The 17289-nt window shown below is 51.7% G+C and overlaps 1 protein-coding gene across 4 annotated transcripts in view; it reads right to left on the minus strand.

The window, feature by feature from the left end:
- SWT1 (SWT1 RNA endoribonuclease homolog) overlaps positions 1–17289 on the minus strand; it is a 106086-nt gene that overhangs the window by 15350 nt on the left and 73447 nt on the right. The window lies entirely within an intron of this gene.

Consider the following 17289-nt stretch of genomic DNA (forward strand, 5'->3'; position numbering starts at 1 on the left):
GTTCTAAGGGCTGATCTACACTACACAGTTAGATTGGCGTAAGGCGGCTTACGTTGACCTTATTATGTCAGTGTCTACACTATAGCCTTCCTCCCACCAATGCAAGAGCCTTACTACACCAGAATAACAACTCCAGCTCCATAAGAAGCGTAAGGCTTATGTCAGTGTAGTTAGGGTGACCTAGTGGCTGTGTAAACACTGCAGTTCCTTACATCGTCTGTAGACTGTCTTGTCAATTTCATGACAGGAGCTGTGAAGTTCACAAGAAAGCTGGGCAGTTAGGGACAGGGCCGGCTCTAGGCCCCAGCAAGCCAGGCGCGTGCTTGGGGTGGCATGCCGCGGGGGGCGCTCTGCCGGTCGCCGGGAGGGCGGCAGGCGGCTCTGGTGGACCTCCTGCAGGCGTGCCTGCGGAGGGTCCAGTGGTCCCGTGGCTTCGGTGGAGCATCCGCAGGCGGGCCTGCGGGAGGTCCACCGGAGCCGCGGGACCGGCGACCGGCAGAGCGCCCCCCGCTGCGTGCCGCCGTGCTTGGGGCGGCGAAATCGCTAGAGCAGCCCCTGGACCTGGAGAATGCCTCCCTCGCTTTCCTGGCCAGGAGCCATGGCGAGAAGCCCAGGTGATGCCCCTCACCCCCTGCTGGGAGCCAGGCAGCTGTGTCAATTTATGATTGGCATATGAAAATGATGGAACGGATGGGACACACTGAAGAGGAGGGAGGGAAAGAAGAAAGGATGGATAGGTGCAAGGAAGGCAGGAAGAATTAAGCTAGAAGCAAAGGGACCGTAGGGGGAAGATGGGAGGGGAAGTCAGAACTAAACAGCCAGAGAGCAAAGAAAGAACATCCATACAGTAGCTCAAACTGAAAGCAGAGTCTGGGGTCCTGCCTGGGTAGGGCTGTAGGACTGACTGCAGCCAGGAGTGCTGTTCACCCTTCCTCAGCCCATGTGGCTGGGGGAGGGGCCATGGGGACTGTTTTACATCTGCTGCCCCCAGAGGAAAGGGAAAAATCATGCTGGGCCTAACCCTGCCCCACCGATATTCTGCTGACAAAGTTTCTGCCAAATGAATGTCCTGTGTACATTATTACAAGAACTATACTGGGATCTGCGCTATGAGAACTGCCTATAAATCCACACTTTAGTGCTGTTTTGACACATCTCTGTAAACGAACTGCTGCTAGATAAGTGGTATAAGATAAAGGGTTTGGTTTTGTGAAACACTGGCCTTTTTTATGGAGAGAAGGGGCTATACCAGGGTTTCTCAAACTGGGGTACGTGGACTCCTGGGGGTCCACAAGGGTACTCCAGGGGGGCCATGAGTCATGTCCAGGGCCACCAACACCACTGATCAATGCCTCCCCCTCTCTCCCAGTACCTCCTGCATGCCACGGAATAGCTGTTCAGTGGCATGCAAGAGGTGCTGGGAGAGAGGGGGAGGAGAAGGGAAGGGGCATGCTTGGGTGAGGGGGTGGAGTGGGGGCAGGGCCTGCAGCTGAGCACCAGGCTTGGGGGTCCGTGAAAATTTTAAAATCAAAATGGGGGTCCTCGGGTTGGTAATGTTTGAGAATTACTGGGCTATACAATTTGGAGGACCTCCATCTCAGCAGAAGGGGAACCTATTTTCTAGGTGACAGGCTGGTTAGACTACTTAGGGTGGCATTAAAATAACAAAAAGAGGGTGAAAATGGGGAACAAATGAACACATTTAGTACAAAATCAAGACACTGAGAACAAAATTAATCAAGGGATCTGAAGAGAAGTTCTTTAGTTGCTTATACATGAATGCCAGGAGCCTGGGTAATGAGAAGAATTGAAATTGGTCATTTATGAGCTTAAATTTCACCAAGTTGGCATTATTGAAACCTGGTAGGAAAATTGATATGATTGGAGTGTTAAAAATCAATGGTTATAAGCTATTTAATGGGGATTGAGTGGGCAAGAGGGGAAAAGGAGTAGCACTCTATGTCAAAAATTACCTTACCTTTTTTCCGAGTCACTGACCACTCAGAAACAAGTGATCTTGGGTGCTTATGGATCAAGGTCTTAACAAATAAAGCACAAAATGGGGGTACTACTTGGTGTCTGCCATAGACAACCAAAAAAAAACCCCATCCCAAACCTGGATAAGGTTAAGTAGGAGGAAAAAAAACTGCACTATCATAGGGGACTGCAATCTGAGTGACATTCTGGAGGTCTCATGCTGCCAGCACTAAAAAAATTTCAGAATTCCTAAATGTTACAGATGACAATTCCTAACTCCAATCCAATATGGGAAAAGTGTGTGTGTGTAGATAGGTAGATTAGATAGAGAGAGCGCACGCGCACACTGTATATCTCAAGTATGTGTGTACACACACACACACACACACACACAATGTTTTTAAAAGGGCCAATTTCACAAAGCTGAAAACAATTATGAGCCAAATTAGCTGGGAGAAAGAATTTGAAAGGGAAAATATGAATAATAATTGGGAACTATTAGATTTTACTAAAATGCACAAAAAGCCATGATCTCACCATCAAGAGAGAAGGCTACACTGCTTAAAAAAACCCAAAAACAACAAGTTGGCTTAAGGGGTGGAAGTAAAAGTAGCTATATATTTTAAAAAAAAGTTGGGGGGGAGGTTAAATCCAGATTGGATGTTTTCCAACAGACATATTGCAGTTTAAACAGGAATTGATTTGAGGAAGCTCTATGGCCTGTGTTATGCAGGCGGTCAGACTAGATGATCACAACAGTCCCTTCAGGCCTTAATCTAGGAATATGAATCTATAAAACAGTCAGTCTGAATAAACTGCTCAAGACAGTACAGTATTTTCAAGTTAAAGCAACTGGTTGTACTCACTGAAGAAATATTACATGAACTTAAAAAAACTGAGGGAGAAAGAAGTTATGCTAGACACATATTTACAATAATTTCTCCCACATGAATTCTTTAGAAGTCAGTCTTCTTCCTAAATGTGCTTATTACTGTTTCCAACTAAAATTAAAAAGGTCTTGGACCAGAATTCTTGCAAAAAAAATTCTAAATGTGTTTCTAAGACAAGGCAGTCATTTTAAAGAATGGCAATTAAAAGATCATAATCAACTATCTACTGTTTTTTTAAAATGCCCCATTTCTTCCCTGCAGCCACTTTTGTTCTTTAAAACTACACTTTCTGTTTTAGTAGGAGATGTACATGAATCAAACTCCTAGATCCAAAAGCCATCTGAAACCAGGAATGTTTGGATTAAATTCTTATATCAAAATCACTTTATTCTCTCAACTTTGTAGCGCAGGCTCATCTCTATTTTCAGTGGAAATGTGTAGTTCTCCTCAGCCATGGAAAGGTATCTAAAAGCAACCTCCAACAATCCCATAAGACATTGAGTGAACGAGTTCTTCTATTTAAAATTCTTATTGTGAACTAGAACCATTAGTTTTGTGACCAACTGTAATATTAAATTACTTTATCTCTATTTCCAACATTAGATGGTAAGCACAAAAAAAAGTGAAATGTGGAAAACCATTGTGTCAACTATAAACTTATGTTTCAGGATAGCTAAGGGTTACGTCAAACCAAATAATAAACAGGGACAATTTAGATCCAGCTCCAAACTTCCCAAAGTTCAGACTGGGAAAGTATGGGAAAGGAAGTTGAAGATGGGAATGCTGGTTGAACTGGAAGCTTTCTTGCCTTTCAGAGATTATTGTGTTAGGATTTGCACTTGAACAACCTTTAACTGTTAACTTTTTCATAGTGTGGATATAACAATACGGGCATACAACCTGTTCTGGGGTGAAAGAGAAACCTTAACAGCACATAGCAATGCTACATTTTCAAGAGTCGAGTACAAGTGAAGAACATCATACCAAACAGAACTGAGATTTTTTTTGGCGGATAATATTATGCACAGACTGAAATCTGGCCAATGCACTGGGTTTAACAGCACTGCAAAAAGAGCACCACAGGATTTTTTTTAAAAACCGACCACAAGTGGCCAGGGCCTCCAGTTTTACATCCTATGAAATACAGAAACTCTACAGCACAATGTGCTGAACTACCACTGTGCTGAGGCACTGATTACGTAAGTGTAATTTAAGACCCACAACATTTTCCTACACCACCTGGATTTTCTCTGGAGGTTTTTCATCCAACCATTGTTCTGGCCAGACCTGCTTAGTTTGAGAGAATTTTCTCTGAAATAATTATAACTACTCACTTGTGTGCCAATAGATGTAACAAAAAATACAGCCTTCAAAACACCACTGGTGTGTGTACAGTAGTACCTCAGAGTTACGAACACCAGAGTTACAAACTGACCAGTCAACCACACACCTCATTTGGAACCGGAAATACGCAATCAGGCAGCAGCAGAGACAAAAAAAAGTAAATACAGTACAGTACTGTGTTCAACAAAAACTACTAAAAAAAATAAAAGGAAAGTTTAAAAAAAAGGACTTAAGGTAAGGAAACTGTTTCTGTGCCTCTTTCATTTAAATGAAGATGATTAAAAGCAGCGTTTTTCTTCTGCATAGTAAAGTTTCAAAGCTGTATTAAGTCAATGTTGAGCTGTAAACTTAAACCACCATAACATTTTGTTCAAAGTTATGAACATTTCACAGTTATGAACAACCTCCATTCCCAAGGTATTCGTAACTGAGGTTCTACTGTACTTATATCATGCATCTTGTGTTCTGCACAAAATCCCTACTTTCAGTTTCCATGTCAATTACTAGCTTTCAATGACAGCCAAAGGCCTTTAAACTTTTTGTACAACAATGCTGTTTATAGTTCATTGTATTCAAAATATAAATCTCCGTCTTCCTGTCTTGTGTGATTCCTGCTACTAACTACAATGGCATGTGGCCCGTTAGCAACTGCCAGTAGCAAAAATCCCCAACTACTGGAGATGGGACACTGGCTGGGAAGGATTCTGAATTACTACAGAGAATTATTTCCCAGGGTCTAACTGATTCCTTCCCAACCCCAAATATGGCAATTTCCCCTTGGGTCAGATTGGCAGAGACCCTGGATTTTTTTTGGCCTCCTCTGCAGCATGGGTCACGGGTCACTTGCAGGTTTAAACTAATGTAAACAGTGAATTCTCTGTAACCTGAAATCTTTAAATCATGATTTGAGGACTTTAGTAACTCAGCTGGAGCTTAGGAGTCTATTTCATGTGTGGGTGATGTTCTGTGGTCTGCAATGTGCAGGCAGTTAGACTAGATGATCACAATGGTCCCTTCTGACCTTAAAGTCTGAGTCTGAGGTCAAGGAATCTAAGATTGCTGTAGATTTGCTTGGCGGGAAGAGTAGCAAAAAGACTTCCAGTGTTAGCCTCTATTTCCTCCAAAAGTGTCTATTCAAGTCAAGTCAGGGAAGAGTTTTATTACAAACAGGACAATAGTCAGAGGTTTTTCCCCCCAGCACATGACTATGGAAGATGGACCAATGAACATATTAACTAAGTACCCTCACACAGCAGAAATCACAGCCCATAACATTCACTCTGTATTTACAAACTGGAAATACAAAAATCTTTACATGTATTGAAAGTTAAAGAACAAAAGTCATTTGGTTGGCTCCACCTGGGCTGGCAACTGGTTTTGAGAGTCTCTATGCAGAAGTGAGATGTGCCTGGCACAATCCAGTACCTACCTCACCAGTGACTTGGTTTTCCCAGACTCTCATAACACTCTCACCCATTCACCTGCTGAGTGCAAAGGCACATAAGGCAACCAGTACAGAGGGCACAATAAAGGTAACTGGATAGAGAAACAGGAAAAAAAAATCTGATCTAGTTCCTTGCCTGCATGTACAATGGAACCACACCTGGGCTAACAACAAACAAATGCTGAGAGAGAAGTGGGCTAACTGGGCACAGAGCAGGTTAACAGTCAGCAGCTCATTACCAGAGCTATAAGGGGTTTATGCTTCCAAGAATTTGGCTCGCCACTGCCAGAGTCCTAGACAAAGACATAGGCTGCCTGAGGCCAAAACTGGGATCCATTCTTTATGGCGTGGCATCTATTACAGATTGATTTATCTGGTCTTTTAATTCAAATACTAAATAGAACCTATGATGTTTTGAAGCATTAACCTATTCACTACATCCATGAGATTAATCACCAATAAATTTGAACTTTAATTATTTAAAAACCCTACTTGACCAGAGATAAAACCAGTTCTACCCATCTGGGGCTTAAGATCTGGGTGGCTGAGCTGACTTCCGTGAATTTTGCAGCGCTGGTGTGGCTGACCCCAGGACCACTCCAGCAGCTGGGGAAGTCCAGGGGCCAGCCACACCGGCCACTGCTCTGGCAGTCGGTCCCTGGTGCTGTCCTAGAGCAGCGGTCCAGGATCGGCGTTGGCGTCGGCGTTGCCCTGGGCCGCCCCCCTCCCTGAAGCAGTAATCTTCAAGAGTGCCCCCTTGCAGCAGGTAAGATTTAGTCACAGGTATTTTTAGTAAAAAAGTCATGGACAGGTTACGGGGCCGTGACTTTTTGTTTATTGCTCGTGACCTGTCCATGACTTTTACTAAAAATTACCCATGACTAAACCGTAGCCTTAACTATGAACAAATCTGACAATACATAAATATTTATTTTTATTACGGTTCTTTCCTTGAACAGTTGATTCTGCTTGTTCATTTCAGTTAGCAAAGTCAAACCAATTTCTTCTTCGAGTGATTGCTCCTATGCATTCCATGTAGGTGTGCGCGCCGCGCGTGCACGGCTCTCCTGAAGATTTTTACCCTAGCAACTCCGGCGGGCCGGCTGGGCACCCCCTGGAGTGGCGCCGCTATAGCGCAGGATATATACCCCAGCCGGCCCGTCCGCTCCTCAGTTCCTTCTTTCCGCCCGTGACGGCCGTTGGAACAGTGGAGCGCAGCTTAGCTGACCTCCACTTCCCTAGCTACTCGTAGTTTTCTCTCATTCTGTTTATAGTTGTAGTTAACTCTGTTTGTTTGTAGAATAGTATAGTGTATTTATTTTGCAGGGGTCGGGGTTTATCCCCTTCCCCTCACCCGGTGCCGGGTCCGATACCCGGTCCACAGCGTTTTCTAATGCTCGGCCGGCCACAAGCCGCTGCCGACAAGGGATCTTCTCCTCAGTGCCTCGAGGGATCTTACCTCACAGATAAGTGCCGCATTTGTGAGGCCCTTAAATCAGTGAACAAAGGGGAGCGGGGCTTTCGTTTTAAACAGCTCCTGAGGGAGGCAGCTCTTGCTCCTCCGCTCTCGGCGCCAAGCGCTAGTTAGTTTTCACGGCGCGCTCCCTCGGCACCGGATCGCCGGTACCGCCAAGGCCTCCTGGCACTACCGTCGCTACCGACGTACCCTTGGCATGGACCCCTCTCCTGGAGGATGAAGAGTTACTCCGGCCAAGCAAGAGCCATCGAGTCAGGTGCTAGAAAGCTCCCCGGTACGCACCATGGTCGAGCTCGCCCGGAAGCTGCGTCCGAGCCGCCTGCTCCGCAGCCGAGCGCGTTGCTCAGTAGGATCGCCCGGCACCGATGTCTGCCGCGGCACCGACAGTATCCACACCGTTAGCTCCGGCCAGGTAAGAGCTGTCGAGTCCGGTGCTGGTAAGCTCCCCGGTACGGACCGTGGTTGAGCTCGCTAGCATGCTGCGTCCGAGCCGCCTGCTCCGCAGCCGAGCGCTATGTTCAGTGGGACCGCCCGGCACCGATGTCTGCCGCGGCACCGTCAATGTCCGCACCGTTAACTCCGGCCAGGCAAGAGCCGCCGAGTCCGGTGCCGGAAAGCTCCCCGTACGGACCGTGGTCGAGCTCGCCCTAAAGCTGCGTCCGAGCCGCCTGCTCCGCAGCCGAGCGCTCTGCTCCGTCGGATCGCCCAGCACCGATGTCTACCGCGGCACCGACAATGCCCGCACCATTAACTCTGGCCAGGCAAAAGCCGTCGAGTCCAGTGCTGGAACGCTCCCCGGTACGGGCCGTGGTCGAGCTCGCTATGAAGCTGCATCCGTGGTGCCAGTTAGGGTCGAGCTCACTATTCCCTCCACGCCGGAGACAGTGTCCACGGCGAGGGGGCTGATTGCAACGACAGCATCTACGCTGCCTCAACCCCCGGCACCGCCGGTAGGGGTTACATAGTCGATGGGCAAGCCTGCCTTGATCAAACCACCCTACCTCGGCACCGCAGAGCGGCACCGTTCAGGGTCGCGGTCCCGCAGATGTTCTCGGTCCCGTCACCGATCTAGGTCTCGGCACCGTTCTCCATGTTGGTACCAGTAGTGCTCGCGGCACCGGTCAGCATTCTGATCCCCGGTCCGGGACACTCAGTACCGATCAAGCCCCAGGCACCGGGACGCTCGTAGCCACTCCTGATCATCGAGCCTCGCACCCTCGGTCGACCGCCCGGCACAGCTTCGGTGGCAGGTCCCGTTCTCGGTACCGGTCTGTCTACCGGTACCGATTCCCGGTGCCGCATCGAGCAACGTCAGTTACAGATGGAGACTCTACCAAGAGCTTTTCAGCTCCTCCAGGGCCATCCAGCCATGCATCAGTGTCGTCCCGTGCGGACACTTCATATGCGTAGCACTCTGTTTTCCGATGTGCCCTCCAGAGTCTTCCAGGAGACCTATCAGTGGTCATTCTGGATGCCTTGAGTGTACTCCCACGCCAGAGGCGTACCGGGGACCCCATCTCGCTCCGTTCCCTCGGAGCTCCGGGTGCCAGAGGTGACAATTAGTCGTCCCCGTCCGACCGGTACAGAGCAACCCCCGGTTCGGCACCAGGCTCCCAGATCCCACCGGATCAGCGTTCGTCCAGGAGCTCAAGCCCACACAGGACCCGCTTGTCCCTGGCCTTTCTTATTCCTCCTCCCCAGATGAGGCGGGGGCAGGAACATACCCCTCCGGCCCTCCTCTAATCGAAATGCGACCAGCCCCTAAATCCAAAGAGGCTGGGCGTGTGGTCTTACTGGGCCGTAAGATGTACCCAGAGGGGGCCCTGCAACTTCGTGTAGCGAACCAGCAAGCCCTGCTTATCCGCTACTGTGGGTGGCAGTGGACAAATTTACAGAGTCGGTTCTTCGTAACTCCCGTCAAGAGTTCGATGCCCTCCTGCGGCAAAGGACGGAGCTGGAGAGAGCTTCCCTCCAGGCCTTGTTGCACGCAGCTGACTCCGCTGCCATGACTCTGGCCTCGGGTGTTGCCACGCGGCGCGTTTCATGGCTCCAGTTGTTGAGCCTTCCCTCGCGGCTGCGGCACGCTATACAGGTCTTGCCCTTCAATGGCACAGGCCTGTTCTCTGAAACGACTGGCCCTAGGCTGCAGAACCTAAAGGGCAGCAGGGTCTCTTTGCTCTCTCTCTCTCGGCATGCACACGCCGGTGATTCAGCGCCGACGTTTCCATCCCCAACCTCCGCTCTTTCCCTGCGCCTTGACAGAGTCAGGACTTGGCCAGCGGGTATGGCTTACACGGTCGTGGCCATCAATCCGCACCCCAAAGGAGCCGGAATTAGGGTCCTTCTAACAACCAATGGGGCAAAAGCCTACCCATCCTCGCCCCTCCTGGGGACCCCTCTCACGAGCGATTCCTCTGGCAAGAGGTGCGGACGCTCCTCTTTATCGGAGCTATACAGGAGGTACCTAAGGGCGAAACCTAATCCCCTAGGCGAAGGGAGGTCTCAGACCTACCCTAGACCTGCGGGAACTCAACAAGTCCCAATGCAGAGTTAGGTACAATGGGGCTTCTGGGTTCCTTGGGCACAACATGAGTCGCAAGGCCCACCCATGCCCACACGGCCTCCGGGTTCTGAGCGTCGCGTGCCGGAAGCGACTGTCAGTAAGGCCCCGCCTTCGCCTACACCAGGAACTTCTCTGCCACTCCCGGTGGCTCAGCCAGACTCAGATGTTCCTGCTCCGATGGTGGACGAGCCACCGCCAGAACCTGCGGGCCCGGGTCTGTCGTCGTCCTCATCACCGGACGAGGCTGTCGCAGGGTCGTCAATGGCGGACCCACCGCCAATAGACTTAAGGGCGCATCAAGACCTGATCCGCAGAGTCGCGCAGTCCATCGACCTTCCAGTTGCTGAGGTTGTAGAAAATGACGACCCGGTTACTAACGTCATTGGGTCTGAGGCCCCCGTGCGAGTGGCCTCCCTTTTATTCGGACAATTCAGCGTAACGCCAACACCATCTGGCAAACGCCAGCGTCCATCCCACCTACTGCCCGAGGCGTGGAACGCAAATACTCGGTTCCCCCCACAGGGTACGAGTATTTGTATACTCATCCGACTCCGGACTCCCTCGTGGTCCAGTCGGTAAACGACCGGGAGCGTAACGGTCAACCGGCTGCAACCCCCAAATCCAAGGACGCTAAACGTATGGACCTCTTGGGCCGAAAGGTCTATTCGGCGGGGGGCCTGCAGCTTCGCATTGCCAATCAGTCGGCATTGCTGGCCCGCTATACCTACGAGATGCTACTCTCGCTCTCAAAATTCACCGAACTTGTCCCGACGACCTCCCGCCAGGAGTTCAGCGCCCTCCTTGAGGACGGTAAAAAGTCCGCGCGCTCCTCCATCCAGGCTGTGCTAGACTCGGCGGACTCGGGGGCCCGTACCCTTGCCTCTGGGGTCACTATGCGACGGATTTCCTGGCTACAATCCTCCACCTTGGCCCCGGAGGTGCAGTACTCCCTCCAGGACCTGCCGTTTGAAACGCACGGGTTGTTCTCTGAGAAAACGGACGCCCGTATACAGACCCTAAAGGACGGTCGCGTGGCTATACGAACACTGGGAATGCACACGCCAGCGACCCAGAGACAACCGTTTCGTAGACAACCATCCCGGCCGTTTACCCAGAACAGATCCCGACCATATAATAGTCGCCGGACCAACCTGACGCGCCGCCGACCATCAGGCAACAGGCGCAACCAGTCCCAAACGTCCTCTAAGGCCCCTCAAGGGCCTAAGCAGGCGTTTTGATGGGACGCCCGGGGACGGCTCTTCAGTCTCTCCATTGGATCCTTCCCCTTTGTTTTCCAACCGACTCTCCCATTTCCTCCCGGCATGGACCCACTTAACATCGGACAGTTGGGTTCTGAGTACGGTCCAGTCCGGGTACCGCCTCCAGTTTATTTCGCCCCCTCCTTCCCACCCTCCCTCCCTGTCCCTCTTCAGGGACCCCGCTCACGAGCAAGTCCTCCTACAAGAGGTCGAGACTCTGCTGAGTTTGGGTGCCATAGAGGAGGTGCCGCCCGACCGGCGGGGCAGGGGTTTCTATTCCCATTATTTCCTCATCCCCAAAGCAAAAGGAGGTCTCCATCCGATCCTGGACCTCCGGAAGCTCAACCGGTACCTGCTAAAACTCAAATTCCACATGGTATCCCTGGGGACTATTATTCCCTCCCTGGATCCAGGAGATTGGTTTGCCGCCCTCGACATGAGAGACGCATATTTCCATGTCGCGATCTATCCCCCTCATCGTCGATACCTCCGATTTATGGTGAATGGCAGGCACTACCAATTTGCGGTGCTTCCCTTCGGCCTCTCCACCGCCCCGAGGGTATTCACCAAGTGTATGGCGGTGGTTGCCGCGGCCCTCCGTCGTCGTCGGGTGCACGTGTATCCGTACCTCGACGATTGGTTGATTCGCGGCCCATCACGTCAGCTGGTAGCGGACCAGGTGACCGATATACTCTCTCTTTTTCGAGACCTGGGCCTGCTTGTCAACTTCGACAAGTCCGTTTTAACTCCAGCTCAAAGGGTGGAGTTCATCGGAGCGGTTCTGGACTCGCAGTTGGCCAGGGCCTGCCTTCCGATCACTCGGTACCAAACTCTGGTGGCTTGCATCAAGGATCTCCAAGCCTTTCCCACGACGACGGCGCGATCCTTTCTTCGCCTCCTGGGCCACATGGCGTCGTGCACTTTCGTGACAATGTATGCCAGGTTGCACCTTCGTCCGTTCCAGACGTGGCTGGCCTCGGTGTACCGTCCACATCGCGACCACATGGACTCGATCGTCACAGTCCCGAGAGCCACCCTCGACACTCTCAATTGGTGGCTAGCCCCTCAGGTCGTCTGTGCAGGGGTACCATTCCGCCCGCCATGTCCCTCCGTCACCTTGACCACAGATGCCTCGGACATGGGTTGGGGGGCACACCTGGGCGACATTCACACGCAAGGCCTCTGGTCCCCGCTGGAGCTCTCCTTACACATCAACGTCCGAGAGCTCAGGGCGATACGGTTGGCGTGCCAGGCCTTCCAGGCTCTTCTCCACGGCCGCTGTGTCACCGTGCTGACGGACAACACGACGGCGATGTTTTATGTCAACAAGCAGGGCGGAGCACGCTCCTCCCTGCTTTGCACGGAAGCGCTTCGCCTGTGGGACTTTTGCGTAGCCCACTCGATTCACCTGTCAGCGTCGTTTCTTCCGGGCATTCAGAACACGCTAGCCGACCGCCTCAGCAGATCTTTCCTTGCGCACGAATGGTCCCTCCGCCCAGATGTGGTGTATACGATCTTCCGACGGTGGGGATTTCCCCAACTAGACCTCTTTGCCTCAGAAACCAACAGGAAGTGCAACCGGTTCTGCTCCAAGGGCACGCCCGCGGCTCCCTGTCGGACGCGTTCCTTTGCTCGTGGAAGGACCACCTCCTATACGCCTTCCCTCCGTTCCCACTCGTTCATCGGGTGCTCCTAAAGCTTCGGAGGGACAAGGCTCGTCTCATACTGATTGCTCCGGCCTGGCCGAGACAGCATTGGTACACCCTGCTGCTTGAGCTCTCCGTCCGGGATCCCATTCCTCTCCCATTGTGGCCGGACCTTATCACACAAGACTTCGGCCGGCTTCGCCACCCGGACCTCCGCTCCTTGCATCTTACAGCCTGGTACCTGATTGGTTGACTCACGCGGAGTGGGGCTGTTCGCAGGCGGTTCAGCGAGTCCTCACTGAAAGCAGAAAGCCCTCAACGAGATCCACCTATCTCGCAAAATGGAAGCGGTTCGCTATCTGGTGCGACCAGAAAGGCCAGAATCCCTTTCTCGTCCCTATTCCGGTTGTCTTGGACTACCTTTGGTCCCTTAAGGAGCAAGGCCTCGCTGTCTCCTCCTTGAGAGTACACCTGGCGGCGATATCGGCTTTTCGTCCTCCGATTGAGGGTCGCTCCATCTTTTCCACCCATATGGTATCCCGCTTCCTCAAAGGCCTGGACCGTTTGTACCCACCCATACGACGTCCTACGCCGGTCTGGGACTTGAACCGGGTGCTGGCCAAGCTCATGGGTCCACCATTTGAGCCTCTGGCGACTTGCTCCCTGCTTCACCTCTCATGGAAGACGGCCTTCCTCGTCGCTATAACATCGGCGAGACGGGTATCCGAGCTTAGTGCATTGACTGTTGGGCCCCCGTATACTGTCTTCCACGCGGACAAGGTTCAGCTCCGGCCACATCCTGCCTTCCTCCCGAAGGTCGTGTCGGCCTTCCATATTAACCAGGACATCTTCCTCCCGGTTTTCTACCCGAAACCGCACGCCTCGTCTCGGGAGCAGCGGCTTCACTCCCTGGACGTCCGTAGGGCCCTCGCCTTTTATATTGAGCGCACAAAGCCTTTCAGGCGTTCGGCCCAGCTCTTCGTCGCGCTTGCGGAGCGTATGAGGGGCGAACCAGTCTCCTCGCAGAGAATTTCCTCGTGGGTGACGGCTTGTATTCGAGCATGCTATGATCTCGCTCGGGTACCACCTACTCGACTGACTGCCCACTCTACCAGGGCACAGGCCTCTTCAGCTGCCTTTCTGGCCCATGTTCCAATCCAGGATATCTGCAGAGCAGCCACCTGGTCATCCGTCCACACATTCGCAGCGCACTATGCGTTGGTGCAGCAATCAAGAGACGATGCAGCCTTCGGCTCAGCAGTCTTGCATTCTGCCACGTCTCATTCCGACCCCACCGCCTAGGTAAGGCTTGGGAATCACCTACATGGAATGCATAGGAGCAATCACTCGAAGAAGAAAAGACGGTTACTCACCGTAGTAACTGGTGTTCTTCGAGATGTGTTGCTCCTATCCATTCCAGACCCACCCTCCTTCCCCACTGTCGGAATAGCCGGCAAGAAGGAACTGAGGAGCGGACGGGCCGGCTGGGGTATATATCCAGCGCCATAGCGGCGCCACTCCAGGGGGCGCCCAGCCGGCCCGCCGGAGTTGCTAGGGTAAAAATGTTCCGAAGAACCGTGCACGCACGGCGCGCACACCTACATGGAATGGATAGGAGCAACACATCTCGAAGAACACCAGTTACTACGGTGAGTAACCGTCTTTTCTCAGCTGCCTTCCTGGCTCGCATTCCCTTTCGGGGGATGGGTCCTCGGACCACACCTTTGCCTCATTGGTCCCGGAGTCCAGAGCTGTTGCAGCCTCCAGCTTAGCGGTTGCGTTCTGCAACATCTAGCTCCGACCCCACCGCCTATGTAAGGCTTGGGAATCACCTACATGGAATGCATAGGAGCAATCACTCGAAGAAGAAAAGACGGTTACTCACCGTAGTAACTGTTGTTCTTCGAGATGTGTTGCTCCTATCCATTCCAGACCCGCCCTCCTTCCCCACTGTCGGAGTCGCCGGCAAGAAGGAACTGAGGAGCGGACGGGCCGGCTGGGGTATATATCCTGCGCTATAGCGGCGCCACTCCAGGGGGCGCCCAGCCGGCCCGCCGGAGTTGCTAGGGTAAAAATCTTCCGGAGAGCCGTGCACGCACGGCGCGCACACCTACATGGAATGGATAGGAGCAACACATCTCGAAGAACAACAGTTACTACGGTGAGTAACCGTCTTTTTTGTACATCTGCAAAAGCCCCCCAAAATTTTCAATTGAGTTAATTCCACATCATTCAACTTGATACTTATTACTAGTGGAGTAACATGTACATGTGTATTAACAATGCATTTTGAAGGGGATAAGTTTTACCATCCATCTAAATTCTTTGCATTGATTTGGCAGATTGGTCAAACACTTATCTTTTCCTCTCACATATACATGTTGGTTTTACTCAGAAAATATGCCCAAGGTTCAATAAAATCAATATACTTCCTAGTCTGATTTTAAGTCACTCCATTTCCAACTAGGTTTAGATAGAAATCATAGTTAGTGTCCAAACTGTTGCAGAATACAACTGCTTCATGACAGTGATCATACTTAATATCCCAGATTTTCCATAATGAGTTTGTTAATACCAGATTATCCTCAACCCCTATGCTTTAAATAAATGTTTCTATGGTAGGGTTTTTTAATCTATTACAAATGGACCTTTTATATGCATCTTGTTAAAGTCGTAACTACTACAGACAGTCTTTCAGAAACACCATGTCAATGTCTAGCATCTTGCAAGGTACTAAACAACTGAAGGTCATTTGTGATTTTAAAGCACCAAAGAAAAGACGGTTACTCACCGTTGTAACTGTTGTTCTTCGAGATGTGTTGCTCCTATCCATTCCAGTTAGGTGTGTGCGCGCCGCGTGCACGTTCGTCGGAAGATTTTTACCCTAGCAACACTCGGTGGGTCGGCTGGGCGCCCCTGGAGTGGCACCGCTATGGCGCAGGATATATACCCCTGCCGACCCATCCGCCCCTCAGTTCCTTCTTGCCGGCTACTCCGACAGTGGGGAAGGAGGGCAGGTCTGGAATGGATAGGAGCAACACATCTCGAAGAACAACAGTTACAACGGTGAGTAACCGTCTTTTCTTCTTCGAGTGATTGCTCCTATGCATTCCAGTTAGGCGATTCCCAAGCCTTACGTAGGCGATGGGGTCGGAGTTAGATGCTGCAGAATGCAAACTGCTGAGCCAAAGGCTGCATCAGCTCTGGACTCTTGGACCAATGAGGCAAAGGTGTGGACCGAGGACCAGGTAGTTGCACGACACATCCCCTGAAAGGGTATGTGAGCCAGGAAGGCAGCAGAGAAGCCTGAGCCCTGGTGGAATGTGCAGTAAGGTGGTTCTATGGAACATGGGCCAAAACACAGGAGGTGCGGATGCACAACGTCATTGAAGATGAAATCCTCTAGGAGGAGACAGGTATGCCCTTCGTCCGGTATGCCGGTACGACGAAGGTTTGGGGGCGTTACGAAAGGGCTTTGTCTGCTCGATATAGATTGCGGACGCCCTATGGACGTCTAGGGAGGGCAATTGGTGCTCTCCTTGCGATGAGTGTGGCTTCGGAAAGAAGACTGGAAGGAAGATATCCTGGTTGATATGAGAGGCCGACACCACCTTAGGGAGGAAGGTCGGACGTGGTAACAACTGCCCTTGTCCTTGAGGAACGCAGTATACCGTGGGTCCATCGTGAGAGCCTGAAGCTCGGAGACTCGTCTGGCCGATAGAAAGGCTACAAGGAAAAACTGTCTTCCGGGACAGGTGTCAGCGAGCATGTTGTCAGCGGCTCGAATGGGGCAATCATAAAACTGGTTAGAACCAGGTTGAAGACCCAGGTTTTGGTGGGGCCAACTGGGGGGGGTATAACGCTCCAAGCCCTTGAGGAACTTATAAACCGCTGGGTGGAAGGGAGAGATGGCTGCCAAGTGCACCCTTAAGGAGGACCGCGCCCGGTGCTGCTGTTTGAGAGACCCGAGGTAGACCAAGACGGAATGGATCGGGACCTCGGCGGGAGAAACATTGTGCGTTACATAGCAGCAGGAGAAAACGCTTCCACTCTGCCAGATACGTTAACCGAGTGGAAGGTTTCCTACCATCCAGGAGAATCCTGTAGAACCGAGGCAGAACAATGTAACTCAGATCGGTTCAGCCACGCAGCAACCATGCTGTGAGGTGCAGGGATTACAAGTCTGGGTGGTGAAGCTTGCCGTGATCCCGCGCTATGGGGTCTGGGCAAACAGGCAGGGAAATAGGGTTGGCTACCGACGGGGGTAGCAACCTGGTGTACCAGTGCTGCCTGGGCCACGCTGGAGTGATCATGATCAGGTGCGCTCTGTCCCTGCAGAGTTTCAGCAGGACCCTGTGAACCAGCCGGAACGGTGGAAAAATGTACAGCCAATGGCTCATCCACGGCATCAGAAAACACCTCCAAGATCGAGCCCGGGGAGAGGTCTTGGAATGAAGAGAAGTTCTCTCTCTTTTCGTTCTCGCGAGAGCGAAGAGGGCTATGCGGGGGAAGTCCCACTTCTGAAAAACAGAATGGATAATGTCCGGAGGAAACGACCACTTGTGAGACAGGAAGGATCTGCTAAGGCGATCCGGCAGCTGAAACGCCTGGTATACAAAGCAGACTGCTCTCAGCTCTCGGACATCGATGTGCAAGGCCAGCTCTTGAGCCGACTGAAGGCCGTGAGTG

The sequence above is a fragment of the Mauremys mutica genome, chromosome 8 (assembly GCF_020497125.1).
Source record: "Mauremys mutica isolate MM-2020 ecotype Southern chromosome 8, ASM2049712v1, whole genome shotgun sequence".
NCBI classification, from domain to species: Eukaryota; Metazoa; Chordata; order Testudines; family Geoemydidae; genus Mauremys; species Mauremys mutica.